This window comes from Vidua macroura, chromosome 4 (assembly GCF_024509145.1).
Source record: "Vidua macroura isolate BioBank_ID:100142 chromosome 4, ASM2450914v1, whole genome shotgun sequence".
NCBI lineage: Eukaryota > Metazoa > Chordata > Aves > Passeriformes > Viduidae > Vidua > Vidua macroura.
This window is the reverse complement of record NC_071574.1, coordinates 26,501,180-26,526,629: the sequence shown is the minus strand read 5'-3', so window position 1 is coordinate 26,526,629 and position 25,450 is coordinate 26,501,180. Positions and strand designations below refer to the sequence as shown.

The window sequence follows — 25,450 nt, the reverse complement described above, 5'->3', positions numbered from 1 at the left end:
CACAATTTGCACAGGGTTTTCAAATAAGCAGTTCTTAACCTGTTGTTTCAATACTATTTGAACAAGAGCATCCAAAACAGTGAGAATGATCTATTCTGACATTAAGAGAAGCTATACTTTCATATACAAAATGGAAAAGACTTCAGATAGTACTATTTTAAAGCTCATTCACTTTTGTTAAGGCTGGCTCAAACATTTGCTACAGCTGTATTCTGTATTTGGCAACTGAAGAAAAAGGGTCTGCAAACAAAGTACAATTTGAAGTAACTTATCTATACCATAGTTACTGGGAGACAATTGTTAGATAGCTTGTGTTTTCATCAGTTACATTTTTAGGACTACCTATGCAACTAGAACTAAAAAAGAAGCCAGGTTATCACTTATCTAGACAGCAATGAACAACAACTTGCTTTTAGAGGTTTCTCCTTAATTTTTATTTTTGAAAGCATTCCAGATCTCTCCCTTCTTTCAGGCTATATGTACATATCACAGTGTGCAGACTGCTGGAAGGAAGAAAAACTCATTACTACCCAAAACCTCCAGAAGAAAACTGCTGTGATGCTAAAGAACTGCAAGCGAAACAAAGCTGGATTACAGAAGTACCGTTCATTATCATCACATTATCACGTTGCTTGCAGTAAATGTTAACTTTTTTATAAAAAGCATTAATTACTTGCATCATATAAAATTATTTTCAGCAGTAGAAATAGAGCACTTTCTTTACCTTGAGAGAGGGATTTGGCAAGTCCCTTATTTAGGATTACTAATGTACCAACAGAAGACATCTTTAAGGACTAAATAGAGGAGAAAAGCTTTAAAATTATAGGTTATCCATTTGTACAAACCAAGTTTTACCAGTCATGTGGAATTCTGTTTCTTCATACCTCTTAATAGTAAAAAGTATGTTAGGTTTCATTTTCCTAGTAATTCATTATCCAGTGTGTTCTACAGCAGTGCCAGGTTTCTGAAACAGTATGTCCCAAAAAGCACAAAAAAACCCCACAGAATGGTTTAGGTTGAAAACGACCTTAAAAGATCATCTAGTTCCAACTCTTCTGCCATGAGCAGGGACACCTTCTACTAGATCAAGTCCTCAAAGCCCCATCCAACCTGTCCCCAGTAATTAAGCAAGCAAAGAAAAAAAATATCTTTAAGCTCTTTTATAATTTTGAACACTGCTGAGTAGGGTTGCCTTAATGGCTTGAAGGCATCTTTAACCTCTTGAACTGTTGGGTCCCCAGACTCTGAAGGACTGTATTTGGTAACTAAGAGTCTGATGTCCTTTAAGGGTGACACCATGACATGGCTAGATTTTCCTTGTGATTAGTACCCTTATCTTTCAAGAAAAAAGATCACAATAGCTGTCAAATATTTGTTATCTTTTAGTGCTACTGTAACTTGTTCCAGAAATAATCCACATGTGTATGACAAAGTCGGTTTTATTCACAAGTTAACAGTCTTCCCCAAAACAAGTGTTTTGAGAATGGTCAGTCATACATCTGTAGAATCAGCAGAACAAACAGAATCATTCAGGTTAGCAGAAACCTCAGGAGGTGCCTGGGCCTCTGGCCAGGATCAGCAGTGACTCAGGGTTTCAATCCAGCCGTACTTTTCATGCCTGCAAAGAAGCACAACCTCCCCAAGCAGCCTGTTTGACTGCATGGTTGCTCTCACAGTGAAAGCTGGACTTATTTTTGCTGTTTTGCTTGTTTTTTAATTGTTAAATCTACTGGTTTTGTATCTAGTTCTTATTAGAAGTTACAGCCTTTGTATCTCATCTTCCCACTGCTGTGAAGAGCCTGGCCCCCACGCTCCTGATGGCATCCTTGCAGGTATTAAGGGTCTGCAGTCAGGCACTCTGAGACTGCTCTTCTTCAGGCTGAAACAACCCAGGCTCCCCCAGCCTCCCCTCCCAGGCCTGTGCTCCAGCCTCCTGACCACCTTACTGGTCCCTCTGCTGGGCTTGTTGCCATTTCATGTTTTGCCTGGATCGAGGACCAAAAACCAGATACAGTATTCTAGACAGCCAAGTAGTACTAAGCAGAGAGGAATAATCACTTCCCTATAAATAATGACTATGTGCCTATTAAATACAGCTCAGAAAAGTGTTTTCTGCCTTCACTGTCAATGCACACTGCTAAATCCCTTTCCAACAGAGCTGAAAGAAGTATTAATGTTATTCCAATGTTAAAGTCTAAAGCCTAAAGACTCCCTCACAACTTCTTTATACCAGAAAAATAAGATCAAGTCTTCTTCCTGCTTAACCCATAAGTTAAAATGAGACTGTTTCAATATTTCAGATCTGCACAGAAAAGTCTGCTAATCTGAAGTGATATTTAAGCTCTGAATCAGCTGCTTTTGAATAAAGGCAAAAAAGGTTCTCTATCACTGCATATTTTGTAACATTGCAAAAAAATGTTTGGCTCATAACCTTTTTCTATTCATTAGAAAAGCCTATTATAAACTCTACAAAGTATGAAAGTCACTGTACTACCTCAGTTTCCTCAAACAAAATGCCAAAAATGAGTGCCAAGATAAGCCTCTGGATCAGGCTTTTATGTGCAAGCTGGCTTTTCCTTTCATTCTGCTAGAGCTTCACAGACATTGCTTAAGAGCCACTATCCAAAGCAAGATTCCTCTCAAAGAGACAGCAAACTCTAAAGATTTGTTAAGAGCCTAGCAGCACAACAAATGCCTCAAATCTTTCCTAGCTGACTCAGAAGCTGCAGACACTGGCTGTGAGGTAGAGAGACCCAGCACAGGAGGCAGGGATGTTTTAGACTATTTTGTGAAGTCCTCCACCTAGTTACCAAGGGTAAAGGTTGTGCTTCATAATGGAAAGTCAGACCCAGAGATTAGTCACCACTTTCAGTACAGGGCAGTGAGGAGTCAGTGACTAATGTGTGCTTTAAAGTGACTGTGCAACAGCTTATCAGCCATCAGGCAGCTAGAAGAGGAAGTTACATAATCAGTAAATTGATCAGTCATATACCCTAAAAATATTTCAGTAATTATTAAGACTATACTGCCTGTCAAATTTTTCCCCTATGTTACTTCCAAAAAGCAGCTGGGCCAACACCAAAACCACAGAGTCACATCTTCAAGATCATCAGGTCCAACCCATGCCCATAAACCTTAACTAAACCATGGCATCGAGTGCCACATCCAATCTCTTTTTAAACACATCCAGGGATGGTGGCTCCATCACTTCCCCAGGCAGACCATTCCAGTACTTTATAATTCTTTCCATAAAAACTTTTCGTAATATCCAACCTATATTTCCCTTGGCACAGCTTAAAGCTGTGTTCCCTCATTCTGACAGCTGCTGCTTGGAGAAAGAGACCAACCCCACCTGACTATAGCCACCTTTCAGGAAGTTGTAGAGAGTGATAAGGTCACCTCTGAGTCTCCTTTTCTCCAGGCCAAGCACCCCCAGCCCCCTCAGTTGTTCCTCACAGGGTTTGTGTTCCAAGCCCCTCACCAGCCTCGTTGCCTCCTCTGGACGTGCTCCAGCATCTCAACGTCCTTCCCGAACTGAGGGGCCCAGAACTGGACACAGCACTCAAGGTGTGGCCTCAGCAGTGCCGAGTACAGGGGGAGAATGACCTCCCTGCTCCTGCTGGCCACACTATCCCTGACACAGGCCAGGATGCCCTTGGCCTTCTTGGCCACCAGGGCACACTGCTGGCTCATGTTCAGCTGGCTGTCAACCAGTACCCCCAGGTCCCTTTCTGCCTGGGCACTGTCCAGCCACACCGTCCCCAGCCTATAACGCTGCAGGGGGTTATTGTGGCCAAAATGCAGCACTCAGCACTTGGACTTATTAAACTCCATCCTATTGGACTCTGCCCATCCATCCAGACGGATGGAGTTCCAGGTCTCTCTGCAGAGCCCTCCTACCCTCCAACAGGTCAACACATGCTCCCAGCTTAGTGTCGCCCCCAAATTTACTAATGAAAGACTCAACACCCTCATCCATGTCATCAGTAAAATCATTGAACAGAACAGGCCCCAGCAGAGACTCCTGAGGAACACCACCGGTGACCGGCCCCAGCTGGATGCAGCCCCATTCACCACCACTCTGTGGGTCTGGCCATCCAGCCAGCTCCTAACCCAGCAAAGAGTGCTCCTGTCCCAGCCATGGGCTGCCAGCTTTTCCAGGAGTGTGCTGTGGGAGACAGTGCCAAAGGCCCTGCTAAAGTCCAAACAGACAACAACCACAGCCTTTCCCACAAGCAAATAAGAGGTCACATTTATAAGAACATTCTAGTGTATTTTCTGCAGCAACAAGAACCTTCCTCCTAGAAGTTTAAAGTGAGAGAACAGTAATTGCTTAAATCTGCACAGCATTTTACAATATCAGCAATAATACATATAAAAGTTGCACAATCCAGAGAATAGTTTTTTGAGCACTGAGGTGTACACAGAGGCTCCTACTCATAACTCACTTTTTAAAAAGCCAGAAACTGACAACAGTCCTTGCAAAGCATAGGACTGTAATCCTCACCCCACATGAGTTCTTAGGACAGGGCATATTTAAAACTAATTAGTATCATACTATAAGCCAGTTTCACATAGCCCTCAGTTCACGTGGCACATTACAAATTGTAGTGACTCTGTACATAGCAGCAACACTTGCTGTGTTCAGAGGCTCAAGCAGCAGAAACATCCCCTTTCAGATACACCCATATCTACACACCCACACACTCCCTTGTCTGATGGTATTCTGAACAATGTTTTGCTCTCTTTGCCAACAACAGAAGTCTAGCACACTACACACTGTTAAAACTGGTCAGGAAAGAATCAATAACTCGCTTCCCTATCTTCTCCCTAAGAACAGTTTTCAGCTTGCTCAACTCTGTGTTGATATAGTTGCCTGGAAAGCTTTATGAATATTACTTAAGAGGGATGATGCTGACATAATACATCATCTACTGCTCAGAGTAAACAGCATGACTAAAACTCACCAAGAAACATGATGTAGTCCCTATTTTGGTCTTCCCCTCTACCTTCTTGCCATGCCTATCATCAAGCAGCCTAAGGCTTGTGCATTACAATCAGCAACCCCAGTCAACTAGAGATGGGAATACACAGATCTCTCATTCAAGCTGCTTGTTTACAGGCTCAGACACCCAAATCTACATCCAGCTCCTATACTAGATGTTTCCTTACCACTTCCCTGCCCCCAGATTTTGTTGACATACTTTCAGAACTAAAACCTGGTAAATTTAACACCAAGAAATCAAGAGTACAGAGCAATTTCAGCAATTATCACGATCAATTCAAATGTGTTTACTCAGGGGATTAGAAAAGCAGCAAAGAACCCTTACATAATATACTCTTCAAGTTTCCAGTTTGCAATAAACAAAATTATATTAAGCTTTCTGTATGTAACTGGGTTTCTCACTGAAGTTCTACACATCAACTTGAAGCACTACACAGTTAAAAAATGGCATCACAACCTAAGCTTCCAATGCAGTCCCATGGTTTTCTTTAAACTTCAACAAATATTCTATTAGCTCAAAGCTTTCTATTAATAGAAGAAAATACTTTCCACATTATGCTGGCAAAAAAAAAAAAACATTTCTTTTTTATATTATTTAATTCAGAAAAGACAGTGTTTAGCTTTAAATACTAAACACTTAAGTACTACACACTTCAACACTTCTTCATTTTTTTTTCTGCCACAGGCTGATGAAACAAACACTCGTTTCCTTAAGAGAATCACTTCTCCTGCCTGGCAAGCTATCTCCCCACAACACAGGGTATCATTGTTAAATAAATTTTCTAAAAGGATGTTAACAGTGGGGCAGCAGTGGAAAATAATAACAATTATAATCTAAAACCTTCCTGTAATACCTTTCCCATATATTTTAATATCTCCATTTCAGCCTCACCCTAGAGGTCAGAAAAAGAGGCCAAGAATCCTATTAATGTGTTTTTACTGCCCCTCACAGAGCTACTGCTTAAGAACCTAACTAAACATCTCCAAAATAATTCCAACCTCTCTTCATTATTCCCTGCTGAACTGCAGCCTTCGGTAAGAACAACCCTGCACTGAACACCAGGGCAATAACGAAATTCCTTTATGACAAGCCATTCATGAGACTCAGCATAGAGGCTTCCACCATTCATATCAGTACTTTAATTTATTTGTCTTCCCCTTCTTGCCTAATAGTTTGAGAATTCCATTGCTTTTTTAAAAGCTTTTAAAAAGGATTTAAATAACCAACTTATACAGGAAGGATTGAAATAAGGAAGCTGGTGATGTTCAAATTCCCACTTAGAGATATATGAGATTAAAACTATTTATTTATTAAAATATGAGATTAAAACTATTTCTGCAAGAAAACAGCTAAATAGCCTCTTCAGCATTGCTCCTAAAAAGCCATCATTAGAATTTTTCATTGTAACATCATATAACTACTTTGTAACACCTATATCTTGCCCATGCACACAGCATAACTAAAAAGGTAGAAATGAAATTAATGACTGAAATTACATTGATCTTATCCTACCAGTTGCTAAAACCTGGTGTAAAAGTAGTGAGGTGATTGAATCTATACAGAATGATCTATATTACACTGTATCATCATGTACCTGAAGTAGCAACTTCCACACCTTAAACTATGTGTTGTACTCAAGAAAGGCTTCTGGTCATCACTGAACTTATCTTTAGAAGCATAGGCAAGCAAATGATCACTCAAATCAATCAATGAAGTCTCACCTCTAGACTCCCTGAGACCAGTGATGTTGTGAATGTGTGCTAAGTAGCCATGGTGTACAGTAAATAAGTGGTGAATCAACTAATTCCACGTGATCAGTTACAAAAGTCTAAGGACAGAACTAAGTGTTCAATTGGACATAGTGCCAAGCAGTTTTAAAAGAAGAGAATGAAGAACTTGGCAAAATTAGGGCACAGTAAAAACAATTATTCTAGTCTACCAACTGTCTTTTTCCATGAAGGAGGGCACTATCTTATTACATACTGCTATTTCTGCCGCATTACTGCATAAGTTTTCCTCAAAAATACCAAATATGTCACGAGATCTGCATCTATCAGCAAGGACAGATCATATTCTGGCTTTATAAGTAACCTTCAAATTTAGGACAAATGGGCATAATCTGAGAAAATTGTTGTCTAGAGCATAGCTTGAAATCAAGACACAATAGTGGCTTGGATTTCAAGAGCTTTTATTACCATAGCACTACAGCAAGCTAGGCCACTTTTTAAGGCACTTACCTAGCTAAATGCAGGCCAGGACAAGGGCTTGCACAACACAGCCTGTGCTAAAATCAGCTGTTGCAGGAACTGCTCCTGCATGGCCATTTTGCAGTTAGAGCCACTGCAGGTGTCTTTGCTGTCAACTACTCTCCTCTGGGTGAGTATCATCTTGCCAGGAGTAGGATGGCACATCCAAGTATCAGTGGCACCAAGAATACCCTAAATTCAAATCTATTCTAGACATACAGCAAAGGGAACAAAGGAAAGTCTCCCAGGGATTTAATCTACAAGGTCCCTCCATCAGTTGCACTTGAGCACAACTTTAAAAGGTGGGTGACTTCACCATTTCAAAGGTGCGCAACTGAAGCGCAAAACATGCACATGACAGTATTAAACACGTGAATGCCACACCCCGCATGACAGGCATTGGATAACAAGAAACACCCCCATAGGAGCAATTACAGGTCTGCCGAGGAGAGGCAGCAGCCTTCTAGACTCATGCAAGTCAATCAGGAAGAAATCAAAAAATCCACGTTACTTACATTAGGCTAGAACTGTAACTCAAGAGGTGTGCTAAGATGTTAATGACAGCTGGGGCAGACCAAGATGGCCTGAAACATTCCATACCAATACCAGCTCATGGAATCTCTTAACACTGCTTTATCAAGACAACATCCAAAGATGGGGTTGGTTCAGGACTGGCCATAAAAGCTGCCACCCAAGAAGGCATACTTTATCTGGAAGCAGAAGTCAGGCTGGGATACTAGCATATTCCAACCCATTTTAAACTGTTCCACTGTTCTGCTGCTAGTGCAGCAGAATTAATTAGTTAAGCTCGTGCAAACAGTCTAGACCATGCATGTTTAACTTATATGACAGGTCAGTGTTAATTTTATTGAACCACATGAAGTGCAGTTATCCATATTGTACACCTGTATAAACAAAAATAGTGCATCACAAGTTAACCATGCCCAGTAAGTTTTGTTAGTAAAGAACAGAAGAAACTTATCTGAAACCCCAGAGCAGATCTATTTTCTCTCCTTCCTAGTACTTTAACTTGAAAAAAAGTAAAAAAACAGTTTTAAAAAAGTCTTCTAACAAAGGGAATGCAAAATGCTGTTCTAGCATAAGACAAAAATTGAGTCAGAATTTCACAGTGTAAGACCTTCAGAAGAGAACCTATGCCCTACAGCAGGTATATTATTCCTCCCTGAAACTTTCCAGATGAGCTCCATGCAAGACAAAGAATACAAAAGAAACAGGTTTTACACACAGCAGTGTTACAGTCCAGCAAAGACTGTAAACAAATCAGCCCAAAAAATAAATCCAACCTCAGAACAAATTTGACTGCCTTTTCAGATAATGCACATTGTGAGCTGCCTTAAGTATTGAATACTCAGATGTGTGGGTCTGATGCAGAAAAGACATGCCACATCTCTAGAATGAAGGCATCTGCCATAGCCTACATTTTCCTATACTCCTGGGAGAGTTTTACAGAATACACTCAAACAAGTTAAGTATTCAAGTTTAAATCCAACAGCATGAGTAACTACCCTAATCTAAAAAGGATAGTTCAGAGAAAGTTATTGGCTTCCCAAAGTTTCCTCACATCTGACCATAAGATTTATAAAACAGATTTAGACAGAACTGACACTTAATTCCGCTTCTACGGGGCAAGAGCACAAACTGATCTCTTATCCTACAAGGAGGCAGAGCAATCACCTGAAGTGTCCAGTATAAAAACTTGCAGTAAAATTCCTTAAGCATATTCAGACACCAGAAGACTGAATATTCATAGACACATACCGAGACACTTTCCAGGAAGAACCTGAATTCCCACTAACACTCAACATTTGAGTTAATGTGCAGACTTCACAGCAGGCAATTGAAAAAACAAACAAAACAACAAACAAAAACTTCCAACAAACACCAAATAAACCCTACTGGAACAGGTACTATTCAGTCTAACTACACAAACCACTTTCTTAACATATACAGGAGACCGAAAATCACAAGACAAGGGGCTCACACACCTCACAGCCTCTTAGTGCTGTAACTGTTAGGTAAAAAGCTCTATGTTCTTTGACATGTACCAGCATGAAAATCTATTTGACTTACAGCTTGGTTATCTGCAAACATATCTCATGGGCAATCACTCTGTGGGTGCTCCCTGGCTAAGAGGTAAACAGACACAAAGATCCTCTCAGACCTTTGAACTCTCCTAGACCTACAGGACTCATAAAAGAGGAGATGAGAGGTGTGGAAACAGTGTTCTAAAACAGTTATAATAGTGACAAGATAAAAACAATCTTAAATAGCAATATATTTTCTGTCCACCAAGATTACCCTTCTCCATCAAATCACACTATGACAAATACACAACACTAAAAACACCATCCTGCAGTTTATAAGCCTTTTGATGAAAGAAGAAAGCCTTTTTCTCTGATTCTAACTGGAAACACTATAGAATATCACTATAAATGCATGTGTCAGGACATTTTTCATTATACATTCGCAACAACATGACCAAATCATAAGCTATGTAACATCAGTCTAAAACCTGCTGAGCAATACAAACCATTAAAATCATAACAGTGTTATGGAAGATTAATCAAGATAAGGATTCTTCAAGCAAATGATAGAAGCAGAAGTACAATATTCCTCCTGTAGCTGTCCTTGTAACTGCAATAGAGACTTTGATAAGAACAAACTTTATCTACATGTTACACACATCACAGTCAAATTTTGACTAAGCCGTGTTGCCTCTGTCATGTGTTCTAGAAAGGCTTGCAGTGCTAAAAGCTTTGTTCCTGATTCTACTACCAAGGGATGCAGAGGGAGAAGAGGAAGAAAGCACATATGTGTGCACACTCAAAAAGAGTTACAGGTAAGGTAGAAGAACATGGTTCTAGTGTTTGCCCTTACTGTAGCATAACAGAACAGAGAGATTCTGCTTGCCTGCCACTCTTTTCTGCCCTGCAGGCCTTTGAAGGGAAATAGTATCCCATTTTAAATTCAGTCATTCAGTTCTGAGCTCCTCAAATGTAGGACAGGTAAAGAATTTAGTCAAACTCCATGATATTTAAGACTTTAATATAAACTTTATCTTACTACAAATTAAGGGAAAAAAAAAAACCCAAGCAAGAAATTTTTATGGGAACATTCATTCTGCATAATAAAGCTAAGCCATGCATCTTACCTTGTTCAGATTGTCTAGTGACTAGGCAGTAATGTACACAAGAAAGCATAAAACTGCCTGCAATCTGTAGAATTATGCTTTAAAAAAACCCAAGCAGTTCATATCAAAGGAAAATACTTTTAGAACAAAGAAGTATAATTATTTAGCCCAACTACTTCAGCTTTGCTATTTGAGATACTGTCTTGTGATGTTGTTGGTCAGCTGATATTTATTTCATCCATCTTAACTTTTAAAAGTTAGTACAAGTTACTGACTTTACAGTTTGTTCCAAACAGAAGAATGAAGAAATGTTACTTAACACTTATTCCTGTTTGCACATATGGAAACATAGCTGAACCATTTTTTTAATACCTACATGGGAGAAGCTAATGGCCATGGTTACTGCAGAACACAAAACAAAGACCAACAAGAAAACCATTCTCATTGGAAAGCACTTGCCATTCAGCTGTGTAGCATGTATAGTATTCAGTTTCCAAGTAATACTTATCACTAAAAAGATTAATTCTGAATAATCTGAATGCTCAGGATACAATCACTGTAGTGGACAGAAGTTTAAACCCATAACGCTAAACTCTTCGATAAGTTGCCTTAATATTAACTTCCAATTTAACTTCTAAATTCACTGTGGCACCTTGGAAGGAGCAATGACTTTAATACTTCTTGCTTCAGTGCCAAACAGGATGCCACAGCCCTTCCTCTTGAGACTGAAGTCCACCAAGAAAGCTGAAAAAATTTCAAGGAAAACAAAAACACTGGAGTGTTGTATTTCCTATGTCAGTGCATGAGCGCTTTTAATAGTCAATAATAGGATTCAAACAAGTTCAGCTGATGAGCTGCCTCAGAATGGAAACAAACAGTTTCAATTTGGAGGACCAACTTTAGCTTTCTGGCATATTTTCCACATCAAGTAGAGTTGACTTTTTTTTTCCCAAAAATTTCAAGCTCATTCCCTATAGCTGTGTGCAAAGTATACACACACTTTCAAAGCAATTTGCAAACAATTCTGTGAAAAACAGCATCTGCATTTCAGTAACAGCAGCTTAAGCAAGTGTATTAATTTTTACTTATAAATTAGAGCCAAGTTTTGGCCTCTAGAAGACCAAGATGGTATGCCAGAAGACAAGAACGAACTCCTGTCAAGTGGCACTCAAACTAATATATAAAATCTGAATAAAATCAAATGAAGACAAGCTCATGGTTCTGAGACTGGCATTGTAAGGAACTCTTTACAGATTAGTACATCCTTACAGATTAGTACAGTATCATGAAAACAGGAAAAACCACAAGCTTTGGTAGGACTTTTGTCAGGCTCCTAATACACAGGAACTAAAAGTAACACACTTAGTTAGCTTTTTAAGCTACAACATATCGATAGTTTCTATAAACTCCTGAAAAAGTTACCAGAAAAAACCAACACCTATGAACTAATCCAAATTAGAGTCAAAAGAATTAATATCTCTCAGTATTACAGAAAAAAAAATCCCACCAAAACAAAACAGGGCTTTCAGAATTTCAGTTTAAATGCTTTTATTTTTACTGAAATTGTAGTACATAAATTTGAACCAGAATAACTGTCAGAAGATGAAACAGAATTCTACATTAAACATTGTTTTATAACTGTTAAGACAGTAACAGAGCATTACAGTTTTTAAGACGTCAGTTTTAAGCAACTGTAGTGATAGGAACACTTTGCTCCAATACAGCTGTGTTCAATCTCAAAACAAGACATGGGCAGTGTATTTGGCATAAGGCATCTACAGACAGCAATTTCCCATTTACAAGGCTGATGTGGGGAAGTAAAAAAAAAAAATTTAAAAAATAATCAAATAAACTGTAATTATTGTAGAAGCATACTAGAATTATCAACTATCAAGCTACAGGATTATATCATGCCCTCCAGATGAAAGACACAATTAATGACTATGAGGCACAACCTTCTCTACTGCTGCTTCTCTTCAGCAAATTATGTCACCTAAATAAGGACACTGCCTCCTCATTATTTCTGATTTAGCAGTAGTCTGGAATATTAAATGAAACATATAGAGTTGAATTCAGTTTCTTGGACAGGACATAAGCAAAACACAGCTGAAATAGGATTAAAAAAAAAAGTCTGGAGATGCTGTCTCCTTATTTAGCTCTGCTCCACTAACCAACTGGCCAGCACTAGAATGAACATAAGCAGGAACCTGGGTGTATGCATAAGTAAACATTTTGTCACTGTTATGTACATTTCACATGGCTGAAATGAACCATGAGAAGTCATTCAGCACTCATCACACAACAGTTTAAGATCTTAGGAGGCTAAGCAGAATACACACTCTAAAAAGAGAAAGATTAGAAAATGCAAATATATTTCAACATAAAAAAAACTAGTGAGAGCAGGTGACTTCTTAATAAAGAACTTTTACAGACACAAGAGTTCTATTAAAGATTTTCTGGGGAGCATATACCAAAATACTTATAATAATACTTCAAGAAATGGAAAACACTACCTTTTGCTTAGGGCTTTAAGCTACATCTTACAATATCCAAGAGGCCTGTTTTTTGAGGCTGGACAGATTTCTGCACTCTGATAGGATTAAAGACTCCCATTTATTTTATAGTTAACTCAGATTTAAAAAAAAAGAAGCCACAATCAAAACCAATCAACAAAAAACCCCAAATTTAAGTTCTATTATTAGAAGCATGAACTATGATCATAGAAGTATGATCAAGCAAAACAAAAAACCCATCCTTGTCTCAGTTAGGCACTACAAACACAAACTCCAGTCAGTTTTGATAGCTCATAGTGACACTTTGCTATCAGAACTTGCATAAAGACAGAAATCATATACTAATTAGAGAGAATAAATGTACTAATACTGGGCTTTTTTATTTATATGGATTTAGTCTATATTAGTACTTATAACTTCACTCTGTGAATATTTATGCTAACAGTAGCAGTAAGAATGACACAGGCCTAAGATATCAACAGGCAGTCTAGGCAAAAAGATCCTTCCCAAACACAAGGAGGTTACAGAACTTTACATGAGCCATACTGGTTTCTGACAACTAACAGGTAAACCTGCCCCTGAAACATTTCACAAAGAACATGACCAATTGCCTGGGGACCCCTGAAAACCAGTGATCACAAACTGCTGCAGGCAGTTTGTATATTCTCAGATGGAGGATTACAAGAAACACCTTAAATATAAATAGCTTCCTGCGTTTTATTGCTCACTTCCATTTATTTCTTTTGTGATATCTATATCTATATCGTGTACCATCAAAGTAAACTTACTGTAACTGAAGATACAGTTAATCATTATTTGTACTTTAAACTTTCTTCCATTTCAGCCATGATATGCTTACATCTTGTCTGAAAAACTGAATCTAACTCTATAAATTCCATTTAAGATTTCAGATTACTGTTAAATCAAAAATAATTCAGAGGGAATTTATTTTAAATTTAGCCATTCTTAAGCAAACATATTCCTAAGTGCTCTGCACCAGTTCAGCTCAAATCAACCAAATTAAGCTGATGTAATTTTTGAAAACATTCTGTGCTGTGCCCAAGAAGCTCAGCATTTCCCCAAGGAAGAAGAGGTGTACAACCCTAATCCTAATTTGCATCAGTAACCACAGACATAACACCACTGCAAAGTTTAGTGCAAAGCTTACTGCATGGTACAGGATCCTAGTAAGATTCAGCCCGAGGAAATCACTATATATAAAGAAACAAAAGACTACAGAACAGAGCAGAAAGAGATGAACTCTAAAGGCCAAGAGAAAGGCTAGGAACAGGAAGACATTGTAATGTGTGACTGCCAAGATCAGACTTTGGAATCCTCACAGATCTACTAATATCAGCAACTTCATTTTTGTATACAAACTTTACCAATAATAACTGAGATGTTGAAATTTATACATGGCACTTCAAAGTTAACATCTCTCAACTGGGGAGGGTAAGTAACATCTGATTTTTTGTTCAGGTACCTTCAAATAAACAGGACATTCTCCCATTCTAGAGTTACATATTGGAGAATTTTTTTTTTCTGAAAAAAAAAAGTAATGCATGCTTTTTTGCTATAAACTTCTCTTGTCAGAATGAATGCAGTAAAGTTCTCCTGATTAATGTTGCTCATTATTTTCTCTGAGGATCTAAACCCAAACACTGTTTCATTAAGAACCATTCTATTTGCAATGATCAACAGTCTCAGATACTCTCACAAACTGTGTCTTCATCTATACAACAGACTAGACTCCAACATTTTTAAATGCCATCAGATTGCAAGCAGGACCCACCTGACACACAGTAAAGCACAAAGTTTTACTCAGCAACCGCAAGCATGACCTCAAAGCACAGTAGTCTCCTTATTTTACAGATACTGCATATATGTTAGCTAGAGGGTAAGTACCACGTTTCCCTAAAGCTGATTCACTTTTACTTTATATTTTGGTCCTATTAAAATTCCTATCAACAGCTACAGACTTCCGAAACCAGTTATAATGGTAAGAAGTACTTCATTCTCTGTATCACCCATATCTCCACAAGATCTGTTCTGGGAAAGAGAAACAGTGATACCTGTTAGTGTTAATTTAAGCAAGCATCCTCACACAGGAGACGCTTGTGGTTATTAATGTTCTGGAGCCTCACTAGAACAGCTGGGTTTCAGGATAGTTAAGAAATGTCCAGAATAGATTTCTGTTTGAAACATAACACAGAGCTGTCTGTGTTACATAAAACTTTCCCATTAGCAGCTCTTAAGGTCTTCAGCATCTGCTGGGACAGTGGTGCCTGGATGCCTGACATTCTTAGTGTGCACAGCATCTCTGGGGACAGTGGTGTCCATGGTACAAACAATTCTCCCAGCAGGGAGAGATCTCTGAAGACAGTGGACCTAGTGTTACATTAATCTTCACAGCATCTGTGCAGACTTACCACAGCCATACTAAATAATATGCCACAGCATCTGTATTGTCCACTCGCCACAAATGGTATCAAAAACTATTGTAGGCCAACAGCCCACCAAAATTAGGAAAAAAAATCCAAACAGAAGATGCATGCAATTTTATTTTATTAAATACCTCTATCTTCCAAGACCACTTCTGTTCCAGAAGACTTAAGTGTAATGATCCATTTCTTCAAAGACCTTCTACATTCTCGGTCCTTTAAGAAGGCTAGTAATTTTTTAAATCCATCACTTGTTTCAATACTTATTTTTTTAATCCTTAAAAATCAATATACTACTTTTCAGTCTTGATACCTTTAACATGCTATACTCATACACTGCAAATAAAGAACTCCAGTTTTTAGAATTAAAAATACCTGAGATTAAGTCTCTTATTCAGCTCTTCCAGAGACAGGGAGGTAGACATGTGGGCTGAATTTTTTGCATTGATAAGGAAATCATCAGTTTTCCACTACACTGTATCCCTGATATAATACTTCTGATGTCCACTCGAAACATTAAGTTCTGAATTAATTTCTGTCTTACAATATTACAACTACAGCACACTTTTACAATGCAGAAAAGTAGGTGCTTATCAACATGTCATCCATGGCTGAATACTTAAAATTTAGGAGTAAAGGCATTCTATATTGAGATTACCAACCCGTGACTTAAAAAAAAATAACTTGTCTTTGCCCTTTTCAAGTTGTCATTTTTCCATTGTATAAGTTCACTTCAAGGACAGCACAGAAATCTACCTCATTAGGGGCCTTTATCCGCTTACTATTGTTGTCCCCTTAGATTTTTATCTAAAGTTTCTCTTGATCACCACTTAACTTGTCCAATATCCTCTAAGACTGACATACTACACAGGGTACACTGGAATATTTTTCTGAAGGACAGAGACAAGTATATGTTTTTCAGTAGAACGTGATAATTTGTGTCTCATTTTGAACTAACAACCTAAAAGGAAAGACATATGGAAGCAAGCACATTGACCTTTAAGCCCTAGATAATTTAAGTTAGGGCAAAATAAGGAATAAAAGTTATTAGTTTCACAACAAGAAAGTATTTAAGGCTATAGAGCCTCAAAAAACCTGCCTTGTCAAATAATAATACATCAAAGCAACTACATTAAATATAATGAAAAAAAGCAAATTGATTTTGGACAAACCATTTAATAAATGTCGTTTAAAGTGAAGCCTGCCAAAACTCTTGTAAGGCCTGCTGTCTCAGATTAAGTACCATGCACCTGCTCAGTTTATGCTAATACTCCTATGGACCCATTCACTTGTATAATTAACTGTGCATAAATTAATAGCTGTCAAGTGGTTTGAGGACAGATGTTTGATTTTCTAAGGTGTTCAAATGAAGTAAAATGCTTAGAAATTGACTAAATTGAACAACAGCTATTCTACATTGTATCCTGGTTTTATTACTTTGCCAGAAGACTATGCATTAACTACTTTCCACAAGGATTTTAAGCTAAATTTACTCCAGAAACCGCACAACATTAAAAGAAATGCAACCTGCCACTAAGTCAAAAGTTTAGTTCAGCAGCACTTCAGGAAGTTTAAAAGTGGTGTTAACAGAGCAGACATGCAACAAGAAAAAAAAAAAAAAAATCACCTATAACAAAACACCTTTACAACACCCTTAAGAGCCATATAATAATACTTTATCTTCCTGAGCTGAAATCCCACCCTTTGAAGTCCCCTCCTGAACAGCTAGGTATGTGGTACTGCTCGAAGAGGTATGCACACATTGCCCACACCAAAACCATAGAACTTTACTCTCAAACTAGGTATGTCCCGTAAAATTACACGTTGGCAAGAGAAATCAAAACAGCAGGTGCCCTGCCTTGCTAGAGGGGTCTCAAACTCTAGAAATGGAAGAGACCACAAGCGTGGGACTGCTCTTCCCAGTCTCTATCCAGCTGACAGTTGTAGGTCTTCTATGAAAGAGGGTCTCCAAGTGGGCACCTGTGGTACGCCACGCTTTTAATCCACCTATGCCGTTCCCAACTTACCTACTCAGCCGTATATGCAAAATCTTGCACTGCTGGCAGTTCCTCCTCCAAAGGCGGCTGGAAGTCTTTTTTGGAGCCTCAGGGCTCTTAGGTTTGGGCTCTGCAGTTCCTTATGGGCAGACACTCCCACCAGTGAGGTAGCAGCACGCAGAAGCAGCTAGAAAGTTTGCCACAATCTCTACCTTCCCCTGCAATTTGCTCCTCTCCCAGCCTCAGCCTCTTCTCCCTCCTGGCGAAAGTGACCGGCTTTAAGGGCGTCGGCGGAGGCGACACTTCTCGCAGAGGTTTCCTGCCTCAGCAGCGCCGCAGCTCGAAGGGCTCTCCCGCTGGAGGGCGGCTCCGGCCCGGGGGACGCCGGGGGCAGCGCTCGTTCGGGGCTGCGGCCGCCGCCGTGTTTGCCGCGAGCCTCATGCTCGCCGCGGTGCTCCCTGACATCATTCATTCTGCTACGCGCACGCCCGCCCACTCCATTTCCAAGCAGTGACTCACCCCGGCGCCGCCGCCGCCGCTGTCCGGGGCAGGGCCGGCCGGACCGGCCGGACCTCTCGGAGCCCCCGCCCGCCGCGCAAGGTGCCGGCCCCGCCCGCCCGCGCGCCTCTGCGCGCGCGCGCGCCGCCCGCCGCCCCCTGCCGGCGGGGCCGCGCGCCCGCACCGCCCCGGCGCGCGCCTCTGCCCGGGCCGCGGCGGCCCCGAGCGGGCACGTCCCGCCCAGAGCCTCTCCTCGCCCAGCCCCGCACGGCTTTCCCGGGGGACGGCTCAGTCCCGCTGCCGCCGGGCAAGGGCCACGTTAGCCCGCAAAAGGGGGCGCCGACACCTGCCCTGCCCACCCTGAAACGCCTGCTCCGGGAAGGGCACCGCCCGCCCCCGCAGCCAGCGCGGGGGCAGGTGCCGGGGCCGCCCCCGCAGCCGAGCCACAGCCGAGCGCCGCCGCCCTCCGCAGCGACCGCTTCCCGCTTTTGCCGGGGGATTTGATTTCCCCAAATCTGCTCACGTGACGGATGACTGTCACTGAAACCCCCTGCTTCTCAAGTGTTTCACCCCCGCCTCTGGACTTGCCTTTCCTTTGGGATTTGTTTGGTTTTTTTTTTTTTTTTTTTTTTTTTTTTTCTTTGCGGTGGGTGGAGGACTATTCCCCCCCCGCCACTTTTGTTTTGAAAAGAGTTTCCCCCATCACTACGTAGCAGCCAGATTTTGTTGAGAGTTTTCCAGTGTAAGAAACACGTGATTGGCGGGGGAGGAAAGGAGGGGGAAGGTGTCAACTCATCCTCACCGAAACTCGCTCTGGCCGATACACACCTGTCCTGCCTCAGTCACCCGGCTGCAGCGCCGAGCGGGCACATGACAGAGCGGCGGCCCGGCACACAACGCTGCGTTCGGGGAAGGCACCTGACCCTCTGTTCGTCACACCCCTGGAAAGCCCCCTTCACCCAGCTATTGGCTGTTCTGCTTGGGTTGCTCACACTTTGTTTTTTTCCACAAAAGCTTGGGGGAAGGGAAGAGAAAATCTGCTTTATTCCAGCACAGAGTGGAAAAATTTTCCGCACTCTCAGATTTCTGTGGGACAGGGAAACTACCCTGGTCCAACGGGCACAGCCAGGGCACTGCTACAGACAGAATGCCAGAATTTCCAAGTTTTATCTCCTGCAGGGTTAATGCAAATAGTCTCTTATAACCAGATAAACAATTCAGCAATGCTACTGCTGTTCCTGTTGCTAGGTGAATGAACATACACACCTGTAGTGCTGAACCAAAGAGGTCGGCTGGAACCTCACAGCTCTCTTTACTGCCACTGTAATCTCCCCTCCCACCACTCTTCCAATTCTCCTAAGCAGTAATGCTTCCTTTAAAATAAAATCTGAAAAAAAAAAAAAGGTACCATGGGCAGGGCATCTGTTCTTGACTGATTACAGAGATATCTACACATTGCATACACAATCACATGCATGCCTTTGCAGTATCTTACTTCAAGCTGTTATACAGGGAGGATAATAAAGGACAGAGTAACAGTTCTAGAGTAGCAATAGCAATGCAAGTGAATAAAAAAGTATCTACAGGCAAAGAGCAAAGTACAGCAAAGGCTAAACAGAGGCCTCCCCTAGTTTTGCTTAATTAAAAAGAGCCACTGAAGAAAGGTTAAAAGCGACGACTGGAAACTTCACTGGCATTTTTCCAAATTATTTAGATAGATCAGTAAACTGAAACACTGGCATTACTCTTAAATAATATTCTCTGAAGCACTGCATTTGAGTAAGTAAAAAAGAGCAGTACATTTTCTTACTCTGTTCAAGGCTACACTTCACACCCAAACCCACAAGTCCATCCATGCAGATGAGAGGTTGAAGTGTAGAGCTCAGGAGTGAATCTCTGAGGAGCAGCTTCCAGGAGAGGGTCTTGAACTAATCTGGTAAGAGCTGCTTGCAAGTCCTGCATAACAACAAACCTTTGAAAGCAAGCAGCGAATTCGTGAAGTCACAAAACTTGCCAGAGGAAATAGCAGCACATCTCTTGACCTTTACTTTAAACTAAATTGACTTCAGAAGATTGTTTTTAGACCGGTATTAAGTGAGAGATAACAAGACTTACAAAATGATAACTTATTTTGAGGAAAAAGAAACCTTGCACACACTGACAGAATTCCATGGGAAGACCCACATACAAGTCACATTCCCCTTGACCTCCCAGGGAGGCAGATGAGAGGGAGAGAATACAGAAACAGAGCTTTGAGGGGAAAAAAAATTACTGTTCCTTTCACTTGGAACAAACCCAGCATCTTTTTCATTACTGTTTACTTTTTGCCCCTTTCATGAGATCAGCAGGGATATTATTGGAAACAGTAATTCTATAAACGAACATAGCCAGCTTGTGCATTAAAATTCTGACTATTTCCAAAGAGACACTTGGGCAGTTTTCAGAAGCAGCTACCACCAGAATCCTGCTCAGTCCTGCCATGGGAGAACTGAAACTGCAAGACTGGGTTTGTGGTGGAGGGAACCAAGAACCATACAGAAATTTCTAGTTCAAGCTGACTTTACAGTTTACAGACAGAATAAACAGTACTACAAAAAAAAAAAAAAAAAAAAAAAAAAAAAAAAAAAAGCTGCTTTTTTTTTTTTTTGTGTAGCCAAGCCTTAGCAGAATTCTGTGCAAAAACTGATGGGCAAAACTATGTACCTGTGCTCAGCCTAAGTAGTTTCAGATTATTTAACCATATAAGTAAATATGTTCTTAGAAGCTCACATATATTTGTAGCCTTTATTGCAGTTATGTTAAGGGCACGTGAAAACCTATATATTTTATATTGAAGCCTACCATACATGCCCATCATTATAGTCACTTCCTTGCCTTTTCTTCAAGTAGCATATAAATCAAACTACTTCTATTCAGGTCTAACATTAATATTCTGTACCCTGGTTCTCATGGCAGCCCTATTAAATCTGTGAAGATGCTAGTTGATACTTCTACTTTAAAACAGATGGTGTAACTCCAGAATTATTTATTATTCCCACCCAATTATGAAAAGAGTAAAAAACACTAAAGCCCAATGTAAGTAGAATATACCATGAAGAGATTCTTCATCAGTCTACACTTCCTAAATCCTTAAACATCCCCTAACAAAAATAAGTTCCACAGTCTTTGAATTAGATGCATTTCAGCAATGACATGAATTCTAGGTCTCCAGATTATTATTTTTGATCCATTCACTAGCTCTTTTTCATCATCAAGGGCTTTAGAACAAGGAGAAAGCTTACCTTGCAAATTCACCATTAATGTCACTACTTTTTGGTAACTGAACAAGCAGATGAAAAGATAAGCCACAACAGAAATCATAGGAGAAGTTTTTTCCATCACTCCTTCATAAGTACCAGTTCCAAAGTACACAGTCTTGCCCTACTATTGGAGAGGCTGGGGTCTTAAGAAACACATTTATAAATCACTACAGCTGGATCAAGCACAAGTTCAGCTGCTTAGATAGCAAGCCTACCTTAACAGGTCAACCCCACCAAACAAAGAAGACTCTACTTTCTATAAAGCGCTAAGCTGCCAAGCTGAGCGCTGCCATACTAAGCACACAAACGTCGCTTTAGCGCTACCACCTTGCCCGAAGAACCCGCGAGCAAAGGAACCCCAGTGTCACTCCCTCAGCTCAGTGGAGCCCGCCCCAGTCCCATCGAGGGACACCCGGGGAAAGTGCTCCCCGCCGGCTGCCCGGGCTTACCTGCGGCATCCTGCGCTGGCCCAGCGCTCCCCTGCCGGCCCGGCCCTGCTGCCCGACTGCCGAGGCACGGCTGCTGCCCGCCCTTCCCGAGCTTTCAAAGGAGGCGGGAAGCGGCGCCAGGCCAATGGCAGCGGGAGCCCGCCCGCCCCGCAGGTGCCCGGCCGGACTCGGGAGAGAGCGGCCGCCGCCGCCTTCAAGTCCGCTGCCAGCGGTGTCCAGCTTGGAGGCATCTCTGGAGACAGCAGATGCTTCTTCCAGCCACTTTCTTTCGACTTCCCGAGATCTACAAATCCGTGATTATTGTCTCCCGTTTGCCTAACCTTGGTGCTTTACAGAGTTTACATTCCTCAAAAATTGCTGTATTAGCTGTTTTCATAACCAACAGCTAGGCATAGATATTATGTTTTTAAAACTATTTTTCAAGGGCTTATGTGTTATTGAGAACGTCCCTGGATAGTTTCAGGGGGAAAAAATATGAAGATTTGTGGAATTATACTCCCTGCTAAAGCTCATGAGGAAAAAAAAAAAAAAAACCAGATTTAGACTACAGATTTTTTTTTTAACAAAGCAGTAAGTTAAAACAAACTTTTTACTTTTCCCTCACTATTTCACTTTCATAAGCAGAAAGAGCTGTACCTCAAATTTATCCTTTTTTTTTTCCTTTGGATATATTATGGGATCATAGAATCATAAAATCATAGAATGGTTTTGGGTTGGAAGGGGACCTTGAGGATCAAGGTCCAACACCCCTGCTGTGGGCAGGGACACCTTCCACTAGACCAGGTTGCTCAAAGCCCCATCCAGGGATGGGGCATCCACAACTTCCCTGGGCAGCCTGTTCCAGTGCTTTAACACCCCCATAGGGAAGAATTTTTTTCCTATATAATACAATTATATAATATATAATACAATTATTATTTTCCTAATACAATTAGGAATGGGACAGAAGCAGCGGAGGAGTGTCTGTTTTCTTGTTTGAAAATTCTTTTCTTGTTTGGTAATTCTTTAAGTATTCAAACTATATGAAATCAGACATGCCTTAGAAGCTGTGAAATAAGAGATCTTGGTTCAGTTTCTTTCAACCAGTTTCCTTAAAAACTGAAGCCAAAAATTGATTTTCTATCTAAAAATATGAGCATCCCAAATTCTCTGTCTCTAGCTTCAAAGAGCTTTCTATACACAACAGTGGCATATCAAGAAATGCTTTTCTTGTATGAAGCAAGGCTTTGGCAGAAATAGGAAGACTGCAGGTACTTACTTGACAGAGGCTGTAGGGGGGAAATGGGAGATAGGGAATAATGAAAATAAATTCTAATTGATCATCTCCATATGCATGCAAAGTGATTCTAGGAAACTAAATGCAGATGACACCAAGTTGGGTGATGCTGCTGACACACCTGAAGGACAGGATACCACCAGAGCGACCTAGACAGGCTCCAGAAGTGCGCCCATGGGAGTCTCATGAGGTGCAACAAGGCCAAGAGCAAGGTGCTGCCCCTGGGCTGAGGCAACCCCCAGTACCAACCCAGGTTGGGGGAGGAACAGATCAGAGCAGACCTGCCAAGAAGGATTTGTGCTGCTGGTGGTGACAGGATGGACATGACCCAGCAATGGGCACTCAGGGAGCCAAACCTGTCCTGGGCTGCCTCCAGAGCAGCGTGGGCAGCAGGGACAGAGAGGGGATTCTGCTCCTCTGCTCTGCTCTGCTCTGCTCTGCTCTGCTCTGCTCTGCTCTGCTCTGGTGAGACCCCACTTGCAGGGCTGCATCCAGGTCTGGGGTGCCCAGCACAGGAAGGACAAGGACCTGCTGGAGTGAATCCAGAGAAGGCCACCAAGTCACCAAGGAAATGGAGCACATCTCCAGTGAGGAAAAGTTGAGAGAAAGGTTGGGATTCTTCAGCCTGGAAAAAAGAAGGCTTCAGGGTGACCTAATTATTGCCTTCTAGTTCCTGAAGGAAACTTACAGAAAAGATGAGGCAAAATTATTTACAAGTGCATGCAGTGAAAGGATAAGGGTGAATGGGTTTAAATTGAAACAGAGTATGTTTAGTTTAGATATTAGGAAAAGAAATCTTTACTGTGAGGGTGGTGGAGTACAGGAATAGGCTGCTCATCCACAGGGAAGCTGTGGATGCCCCATCCCTGGAGGTATTCAAGGCCAGGTTGGATGGGGCTCTGAACAGCCTGGTCTAATTGAAAGTGTCCCTGCCCACAGGGATCTTCAAGATCCCCTTATAAGCCAAACCTTTCTATGATTCTAGGAAGCTGCATCAAGCAGAGGCATGGGAAATATTCTCAGTCTCCTTTGGAAAAGAGGTAACACTTTTGGCAACAACTAGAAGATCAGAAGAATTATGCTAGGCAGCTAAAAAGGCTTATTAAAGCTTTTCTGTAACATCATAAGGATTTCTGGATATGATATTAAATGCATGAAAAATAAGACAAGACTGCTGCGCTGTAACAATTGTCACAAAGTCAACTGACAGGTGAATTAGCCCATTTTCTTTGCTACTCAGCCTTATCTACTGTATCTTCTCTTCATCCTCCTGAATAGCTTTCTCTCTAACTCCTCTGATCCCATCCTTCCCATGTAACTTTCTTTTAATTTCTCACCATTGGGTTTTTTTTTTTTGCAGCAGGCCTATATTCTGAAACAAAGTAGTTGGGCTAAACCTCTGACTACTAGACAACATCCTCTTGAACAAAAAGTTTATAAGGCTTTTCTCCAGTAATGCAAAACAGAAGCCCGTTAATTTTAATATAAACTTAACAGTAGCTGAACAGATGATCTCTATTTGTCTCTCTGTGTGTGCTTTTTCTATGATGGAGAATTTTATCTGATTCAGCTGGAAAAGGAGAAAAAACAGAGGGAAAAGGAAGTAAGACTGGTACATGAATGAGCAATACAAAACTGCTAAGATTTACCCCTCCCCATTGAAGCTTAGGAGCAATATAATTTTTGTATCATTATCTTACATTTGAGGATTCTATTAGTGTGAGAACTTTTTTTTTAGCAAAAAAAATTTTTAAACCTAAGCAGCTGACACAATTGCGTGAGGGACAGGTGGCCTACTTTAAAAAAAAAGTGCCTGCTGTTACCATCTGAATGTAAATTCAGTATGAAACACATGGAGAGCTCTAACGTACTAGAGTAACCTCCTGTCTAATCTTCTGTCCTGGCTCTGATAGCACGCAATGCAAGAAGCTTCAAGAAAGGCATAGGGACAATGTCAGTAAAAGCTGGGAAAAGGACAGAAAGGAGTAAAGCATCCTTCTGTCCTAGCTGCTTATCTACTTACCCTTCCAAAGGAGAAGAATGGAATCATTACAATTGGAAAAGACCTCTAAGATCATCAAGTCCAACTATCCACTTTGCACCACCACCATGTTCACCATTAAACCATGTCCTAAAGCACCACATCCAGACATTTTTTGAACACTTGCAGGGATGGTGCCTCTACCACTTTCCTGAGAAGTCTACTTCAGTGCTTTACAACATTTTCCATGAATTTTTTTTCTAATATCTAAGCTAAACCTCCTCTGATGCAACTTGAAGACATTTCCTTTTGTTTCCTTTCTGCCTAGCATAACAGGAGATGCATTTTCTCCTTTTAAATAAAATGACCGGCAACCAACAAGCAAATTTTAATGAAGTATGCACTTAACACCAGAAGATTGCTGCTTTTGGTGAATTTTTCTTGTGGGTAAGTTGTGATACTCCTCAGTTATGTAAGACCATAATACAATCCCATGCCTATTTGTCAAAGGGTTTAAAAAAGTTTGAGGAAAAATACCAGAAGGTGTAAAAGTAGTTTTAAAAGAAATTTTGCTATTATTTTGCACTAGACTG

At 40.8% G+C, this 25,450-nt stretch overlaps 1 protein-coding gene across 6 annotated transcripts in view; it reads right to left on the bottom strand.

The window, feature by feature from the left end:
* Positions 1–25,450, bottom strand: part of SGMS2 (sphingomyelin synthase 2) — a 49,951-nt gene that overhangs the window by 11,957 nt on the left and 12,544 nt on the right. For 2 of the 6 annotated variants that reach the window (XM_053974992.1, XM_053974990.1), the window contains exons 4-5: positions 19,663–19,824; positions 19,119–19,239 (exon numbers count right to left, since the gene is read on the bottom strand). The exons of 1 other annotated variant lie outside the window; for it this stretch is intronic. The gene's annotated coding sequence lies outside the window, so the exon portion shown is untranslated. Of the gene's footprint in view, positions 1–17,384; positions 17,580–17,873; positions 17,909–19,118; positions 19,240–19,662; positions 19,825–21,600; positions 21,884–25,450 lie in introns of those variants that run through there. 3 more of the 6 variants (XM_053974993.1, XM_053974996.1, XM_053974995.1) reach the window with 3 other exon arrangements.